Source organism: Lampris incognitus, chromosome 19, assembly GCF_029633865.1.
Source record: "Lampris incognitus isolate fLamInc1 chromosome 19, fLamInc1.hap2, whole genome shotgun sequence".
In the NCBI taxonomy this organism is placed as follows: domain Eukaryota; kingdom Metazoa; phylum Chordata; class Actinopteri; order Lampriformes; family Lampridae; genus Lampris; species Lampris incognitus.
In genome coordinates, this window is record NC_079229.1 from 16,779,131 (window position 1) to 16,787,978 (window position 8,848).

Below are 8,848 nucleotides of genomic sequence, written 5' to 3' on the forward strand. Positions count from 1 at the left end.
ACAAGTGGAATATATTATCAGCAGGTGTAGGCGGGGCTGGGGTTGAACAAACCAATCAGATCTCCTCTTTGCCTTCCCTTTGAAAGGAGCACCCGCTGTGCTATGAGCCCCATGCTTATTTGGTGATGGAAGCGAGAGACCGCAGTCCAGAACTTTCCACACACGGAGGAAGTTTCTCCAAAGAAGAAACTTGTGTCTTTGTGCGGGAGGTGCAGGATCACCAGGAAATCTTGATCCAGAGATCACTTCAATAAACAATCAGTCAGAAACAATAGGATACAATCATCCGCATATATATGAGTTTTTATGGTAGAGCTTATCAAACAAACAAATAAATTAATTTTGATAGTTTGTAAGGAATTGATGTGACTGAACTATAATTTATAAATGGTTGGAGATATTACATTTGTGAATAACAGCACTGATCCAGCTTGGTGACAATCTGATAGAGCAAAAAAAAAAAAAAAAAAGAAAGGAGGAAAGACAGCCAAAGCTCAGAGGATCAATTTTCTCTCAAATAAAGGTGTGTATGACACTTGCATATTTAAGAAAATCCTCTTAACAACATGTTGTTTCAATGCACAAACCCTGATTATAAAATAATAGCCACCGAATGTTTCATTATTCTGCATCAAGCGGTTTCTGGTAGACCGACTCGGTGTAGTCGTGTCAGTGGGGCTCCACATATTTCTCTTCAGTTAACTAGACTCAACACGGCCAGCTTCAGTCTGCAGACTTAACAATGGTGTAAAAAGTGAACCAACTAGTCAGCGTAAATCAGAATGAAGGGTGTAGCATAGCGGGTATGAAAGGCCACTTGCATGTTTTGCATTAGGTTATGTTGAAAAACGTGGGAACAGTTTTTCTAAATGTTGCACACCTGGTTTATGCATCGGTGTATTCTTTTATTTTCATTACCAAGGGGGTTGGAGTCTACAGTTTCAATGGATCCATCAGTAAACTTCCCGTGTGGAGAAACAATGGATATTTTCATTCATAATTCATTAAGCCTTTAGAGGAGCCTGTATGGAGATATCGTGGTCTATTTGGGTGCACCTCCACCAACTAACTAACAATGATGAAAATTGCACAAAAATCGACCAGGGCCCTACGCAATGTGCTGTTGAACTGGCTGGAACAGACGGGTGGCAGACAGTGCAAATTGTGGCCATCCTTGACACCATAATTGCAGCGCACCTCCTGATTTATAATGACACACCTCCTTACTGCGTCTCTACTCCTACTTCAGCGCATGGGGAGTCACCAAAATACCAATGAGAGCGCTATGGAAAGAAAACATCACTTCAGGAAGATACCACTTCGGCGCTGCAAATCCACATTTTGTGCTGTGCATCTGCATAGAAACATATATATATATATACATATATATGCTTTTGTAAAACATTATACATTTGTTTTTTTTATTATTCTTATTGGTAAGAAAATCGGAAATATATTTTACATCTTATTTTGTTTTAAATATATTTTTTATTATAATGTGGTGATACACATTTGAGGGTAGATTCACCAGGGGCTGCTGCTCCTTTAAGGCAGACATTTTAGAGTGATGACGTAGGGACTGCTTGGGGTTTCCGGGGTGGAGCCATGTTTGCAGCAGCCTAGCGGTTGGTTAGCTGGTTGCCAGGAGAGAGTGTGCTGTATCGGTGTTGTTCTGTGGCGAGTAAACGGAATTGACTCGACTCGATCTCTCCGTCTCCGCAATCCTGCACTCCCACAATAAAATGTTTTCTTTGCACTGTTTTTTCTGCACTATTCTCTCTTGTATTATATCACTTGCTATATTGCCCACGTGGTTTCATTTGAAGTAGCCTTTCACAGAAACGTCTTTGACGGAGAGGCACAGATGCAACAGAGATGCTATCGTGTTTGACAGGCTCAAACAAATCAATATTTCGAGAAGTTTTTTTTAAGTGTTTCTGAAAAACACGATTCAGAACAAACTAACTTTAGCCCTGTTGAACCAGTGCAAAAGCATCTGTCTTACGATGTCAGTGTTATGCGTCCATTCAGGATATTATGCAGATAATATATAATGTTAGCTACTCAATGGAAAATGTGCAGTCAATACTGGGCTTACTTCCTGTTACGAACTTGAGCCAGTGATCTGCTGTCGTTCTGCTCACAACAGTCACACAACAATTGGACTCAAAATTCATGACACAGAAAGGGCTTAGATTAAGCCAGTAGTAGGCCTTATGTGTGTGTACTAGTTAAACTAGGCCATTTAAGTAGCTTTCATCAACGTGACTTAAATTTGGGATAGTTAAATGGAGACTATGGAGTCCTGGAGTAAGGTAAGTAAGGCTAAATAAGAACATCTGAGTTAAGCCACATGCTGATGGTCTAATGATGCACATAAAAACTGGAAATGGGATAGAACACACCATGACTGGTTTGAATCTTGAGACTAAATAATGGCAGAGGCAAAAAAAAGAATTCGTTCGAAAAAACCGCCACTAAAACAAATTGTGTCAAACCATCCAATTATTGAACGTAAAAACTATACTAGTAGTAAACTGCTACTACTACTACTACCACCTTCGGCTGCTCCCGTTAAGGGTCGCCACAGCGGATCATCCGTTTCCATCTCTTCCTGTCCTCTGCATCTACTAACTACTACTACTACTACTAACTACTACTGCTACCGAGCAAAACAAAAGAGTGGTTCAATGTGTACTTCGATTTTTGAAGTATTGTGATTCTCTAAGTATTCAACGCTCAACTCGAGGTGGTGGCAAGCGAGATGCCCACTGACGCTATTGCAATATTTGACTATTAAGATCAAGCTTCCGGTCAGCTCTGTGTCCTGTCTCCGCCCCATCATCGCCATTATCCCCTAATGTCACAATGAGCTTCCCTCTCCCTGTGTATTTAGTCAGCGTGCCCCCTGCGCCAGTTCGTTTTAGCCCGTTGTTGCAACGTGTGACCCGGAATTAGGCAATACATTCCTGGCGCAAGTGTTCCAGCCTTTGTACCTTCCGGATCTAGGATTCTGACTATGCCTCTGCCTTACCTCCTTTATGTGGTTTGCCTCCTCTGACTGCCAGGGTACCGAACTTGCCTGCCTGGTAAAGCCTCTGATTTTTTGAAACCTTGAACTGTCTTGAGTCGTGCACTTGGGCCCTCAATTTGGGCCCCTGTTGTGACAGTACGAACTGGCCATACCATGAACCCAGCCGACTGAGCCACGCTTTTCACTAGCACGAGGAACAGCTAAGATCCACCTGTCACGGCTTCCGGCAGATCAACGCCCGTCACGAGGGACTATAGGTTTCGTTGACTAACCACACGAGTGCACTTACCGGTCAAATGTAGCAGCTCCTGGTTCGGCTCGGCCCGCTGGTCCCTTTCTCGGAAACCACCGTCTCCTACTCCAGCGACTGTGTCCTCCTCGGCAGCCCTCCCACTATCCCGACCAGAGCGTTTTTCTGGGGATAGGACGAACCTGCCGAGCCTTTTTGGTCCAGTGTGGCGTACACTTTGAACTGCAACCTGCGGCTTTCCCCTCTGAATGCTACAGAGTTGCTTACGTCATCTCTTATCTCTCCGGGCGGGCGGAGGCATGGGCTACGGCAAAGTTGGCTCGTGACTCTCCCCTGTGTAACTCTCTGGACCCCTTCACCGCAACCCTGTCCAATGTTTTTGACCACTCAACTCCGCGTCCCGATGCCGCCCGGACTCCGGTGGACTTATGCCAAGGTAAACGCCGCGCTGCAGACTACGCCATTTAGTTTCGCACTCTGTCGGCTGACAGTGGGTGGGATGTTCCTTCCCTGCTCGACGCTTTCTACCGTGGGCTAGCCGAGGCTACTGAAGACCACCTGGCTTCCTTGGAGCGCCCCGACGACCCGTATTCCTTCGTCGCCATAGCCATCAACATTGACAACCGCCTGAGAGAAGGAGAGAAGCCGGCGGAGGCCTTCTTACGAAGACACTTTCTTTCCGCTGCTCCTCTCCTCGTCGACCCCCCCCCTTCTCCCGAGTCATCGGCGCCCACTGGTGGGCAGGAGGAGCCCATGCAGGTGAGGCGCGCCGGCTTATCCACGGAACGACAGCGACGCCTTTAGGAGGGGTTGATGCATCTATTGTGGTCGGCTTGGCCACTTGAGTGCCTGTCCATTAAAAGACAGGGCTCGCTGGTGAAGAGGAGGGCGCTAGTGAGCCGAACATTCACTCCTAACTGTAGATCTCGCTCTCTAATTGATGGTGAGGTGATAGCCCCTGTGTTCTCAGAAAGACTCAAAAATGTTGATTGACTCGGGGGCTGGTGAGATTTTCATGGACTGGGAACTTGCTAAAAGTCTTAGACTGTTTCCTTTTTCTAAAACCCTAAAAGCCAGCACGTTGGATGGGAGACTGTTATATAGTCACCCACTGCACGGGGCCCCTCCAAATCATCATAGCCAAAGGGCACACGGAACAGCTAAGTTTTTATCTCTTTAGCTCTTCATCACACCCACTTATTTTGGGGTTTTCTTGGTTAGTTCAGCACAACCCCCAAATTAACTGGTCCACTGGGAAGATTATGGATTGGGGGGAGGGGTGCCTCAGAAACTATTTCCCTCCTCATTGTTCCCTCAAGTCAACCCCTTTCGGCTAAGCTCAAACCAGTAATTCAGCGCCCCTCAACGAGCCTCTGCCATGCTCTAAGACCACGAGGGTACCAAAGTCATTGTTAGACCAAACTAATCCTGACTATCCTGATCTATCCCGAGTTCTTCCATGATATCATGACCTCAAGGAGGTGTTTAACAAGTCCCGTGCCACCTCACTTCCTCCTCATAGGGAGTATGACTGTGCATTGACCTGCTCACTCCCTGTCGACACCAGAACACAAGGCCATGGACAAGTATATCTTGGTCTCCCTAGAGGCTGGGATAATTCGACCCTCTTCCTCTCCAGCTGGAGCGGGATTCTTTTTTGTGGACAAGACAAGTCACTCCGATCTTGCATCAACTATCGGGGGCTGAATATCACTATCAAGAACAGGTCGCCCCTCCCTCTCTTCTGCATTCGAACTTCTGCAAGGTGCTAAGGTCTTTACCAAGCTTGACCTTAGGAATGCCTATCGTTTGGTGAGGATAAGGGAGGGGGATGAATGGAAGACAGCATTTAATGCCTAATGGGTGCTGTGAGTATTTAGTGATGCCGTTTGAACTAACGTCCCCCACTGTCTTACAGGCCCTGGTTAACGATGTCCTAAGGGACATGTGAAATGACTTTGCTTTTGTATATTTGGATGACCTTTTGAATTTCTCCCCTCACCCTGAGACTCATGTCCTGCAGAGACTCTTGAACAATCAGCTCTTCATAAAGGCAGAGAAGTACGAGTTCCATGTCAGCTCTACCTCCTTCCTGGGGATCGCGGTTTCGCAGGATCACATCCAGATGGACCCCTCCAAGGTTAGTGCTGTTGCCGATTGGCCCACTCTCACCTCCAGGGAGCATTTGCAATGTTTCTTGGAGTTTGCTAACCTTTATAGACAATTTATCAGAAATTTCAGTTCCATTACCACCCCCTTACATGCGCTAACCTCGTCTAATGTTAAGTTTTGGTGGGAACCCCCCACCCCCACCCCCACCCAGGCTGGATTCTCGTTTCAGAGACTAAGGACCAGCTTCACTATGGCTCCCATCCTCACCCTTCCAGACCCTCACCTTCAGTTTGTGGTAGAGGTGGACGCCTCTGATGTGGGAGCGGTGCTGTCCTAACAGTCCCCTGTGGATAACAAGCTCCACCCTTGTGCTTTCCTCTCCTGGAAACTGTCCCCTTAAGAGAGGAACTACAATGTGGGCAATAGGAAGTTGCTGGTGGTTAAGGTGGCCTTGCAGGTGGCGTCCGGGTAATGTGGTGGTCTATTCCGTTGCCTACCAACACAGGGATTGCCAGTTCGAATCCCCATGTTACCTCCGGCTTGGTCAGGTGTCACTACAGACACAATTGGCCATGTGTGCAGGTGGGAAGCCGGATGTGGGTTTGTGTGCTGGTTGCTGCACTAGCGCCACCTCTGGTTGGTCGAGGCACCTGTTCGGGGGGGGAGGGGGAACTGGGGGGAATAGCATGATCCTCCCATGCGTTATGTCCCCCTGGTGAAACTCCTCACTGTCAGGTGAAAAGAAGTGGCTGACGACTCTACATGTATTGGCGTAGGCATGTGGTAGTCTGCAGCCCTCCCCAGATAGGCAGAGGGGGTGGAGCAGTGACTGGGATGGCTCAGAGAGTGGGGTAATTGGCCAAATGCAATTGGGGAGAAAAAAATGGGGGGGGAAAGCCAAAAAATAAAAATAAAAAAGTGCCGATTGGAGGGTGCAGAGCAGCAGTAACAAGTCCTGCGCCACCTCTGGACAGACCACCTCTGGACTGGCCACAGAAACCTGGAATACATTTGCTCCGCTAAGAGGCTGAACTCCCAGCAGGCAAGGTTGGCTTCTTAAGTTTTAATTTCATTCTGTTCTATCGTCTGGGGTCCAGGAATACTAAACCAGGTGCCTTGTTCTGCCAGTTTGCCACTGACAGTTCTAATCTAAGCCCCTCTAATATCCTGCCATCCTCCTGTGTTGTGGTGTTCACATGGGGAATTGAGGGACACGTTAGGCAATGAAGCCCATTGTACCTGAGGGATGCCCCCAAACAGGTTTTGTTCCTCTTACAGTTCGTACTCTGGTGATCCACTAGGCCCTTCGAATGTAATACCACTTTCCTCTCAGTGGTGGATAGACTTTCTAAGATGGCTCATTTTATACCTTTGCCCAAGTTACCCTCAGCCAAGGAGACAGCTGAGGCCTTGATGCAACAGGTGTTCCACTTACATGGTTTCCCTGAAGATGTGGATTCTGACCGGGGCCTGCGCTTCATCTCCAAGTTCTGGAAAGCCTTCTGTAACCTCATCGGGGCCACAGTCAGCCTCACTTCTGGCTATCATCCGCAGTCCAATGGAGAGACTCAACCAGGAGTTGGAGAAGAGCCTTCGCTGTCTCATCTCCAGTTGCCCCTCCTCCTGGAGTAAGAATCTTATCTGGGTCGAGTATGCTCATAACACTTTGCCTTGCTCTGCCTCTGGTCTTTCTCCATTGGTTATCAGCCTCCCCTGTTTCCTGAATTGAAGATTGAAGTAGCAGTCCCATCAGCTCAAGCCCTCATCCGCTGGTGCTGCCAGTTCTGGACCCAGGCCAGATCCCAGTTGATAGGGGCCGCAGCAAGGAACAAGAAATCTGCAGATCGGGACCAGATTCCGTCTCTCTCGTACCAGCTGGGGCAAGGAGTGTGGCTGTCTGCTAGGGATCTTCCACTCAGAGTAGGATCAGGTTGATCCCGTTTCATTGGCCCTTTCCCTGTTTCCAAAGTCATTAATCCCCACTGCTGTCCATCTTGAGCTCCCCAGGACCTGGAGGATTCACCCGACCTTTCATGTTTCCTATGTCAAGCCTGTCAAGGAGAGTCCGCTGGCTCCCTCCTCCAGGCACCTCCGCCCCCCCGGATGGTCGATGGGGGCCTGGTTTTCACCGTCAAGCAGCTCCTGGTGGTTCACCGCAGAGGGCATGGCTGCCAATACCTCATAGACTGGGAGGGATATGGTCCAGAGGAGAGGTCGTGGGTCTCGTCCCCGCGATATCGTGGATCCCGACCTCAATAGGGCCTTTCGCCACTGCCACCCAGATCTTCCTGGTCTGTCTGGAGCCATCCCTTGAGGGTGGGTGGGGGGGGTATGGTCATGCCTCCACCCTTGTCATCGTCATTATTCCCTAATGTCATCCCCTGGTGTCTATCTTCTCTCTCCTTGTGTATTTAGTCAGTGTGCTTCCTGTGCCGCTTCGTCTTAGCCCGTTGTTGCAAGTGTTCCAGCCTTTTGTACCTCTTGTGATAGCCTTCTAGTGTTTTTTTGGACTCTGGATCTGGAATTCTGACTTTGCCTCTGCCTTACTTAACTCTTTATTTACCCCTTTTTTAAACTATGTTCTGTAAGGTGTCCTTGAGTGCTCTGAAAGGCGCCCACAAATAAAATGTATTATTATTATTATTATTATTATTTATGTTGTTTGCCTCCTCTGACTGACTGCTGGTGTACCAAACTTGCCTGCCTAGTAAAGCCTCTGGTTTTTGGAAACCTTGAACTGCCTCAGTCGTGCATTTGGGCCCTCAATTCCCACTCCTGTTATGAAACTCTGTAGAATCCAAAGTGATTCCATGGTTTGGATTTAAAATGCGCCGGAGCTGCATGCACCTGCAGATGTGTGTGCTTGGACATGTTTATTTCTTCCAGTAAGGGTCAGATTTCATGAATTATAGCATGCAAAACTACAAGGAAGCCCTCAGTAAATTTTAATTGTTATGCCAACACTTTCCAACATTTCATCATCAAAAATCCATATTTTATTTTTAATTAAAAAAAATGATTTTTGATCAGCGAGGCGATCTAAAAATTGCAATCAACAATTGTGATTCTTAACCGAATGATCCCCCCCCCCAACAGCCTTACTGCCTTTATAGACTCTGTGGAAGAACCTTAAACTGGCTTTAAAAAGAGAGAATGCAGAGATCAGAAGAGAGTGATTTAATACTGGTGGTGATAGACCACCAAAAAAAGACAAGACTGATGAATTGAGTGACATGCTGTCTGGAATAATAGAGCACCAGCAGCATCTGGATGGAATACCAGACGATAACCATTTGGACAGTTCAGATGACGAACCAAGCACAAATGGTAAATATACCAAAGAAAGTAAATTAGTTACTGCCTTTGGTAAATATATTCCACTGTCTGTGTCAATCTTTAGTCTTCTTTCATTCTAAGGACCATACGAGTATTTTTGCTTCTAACGGGGTTCT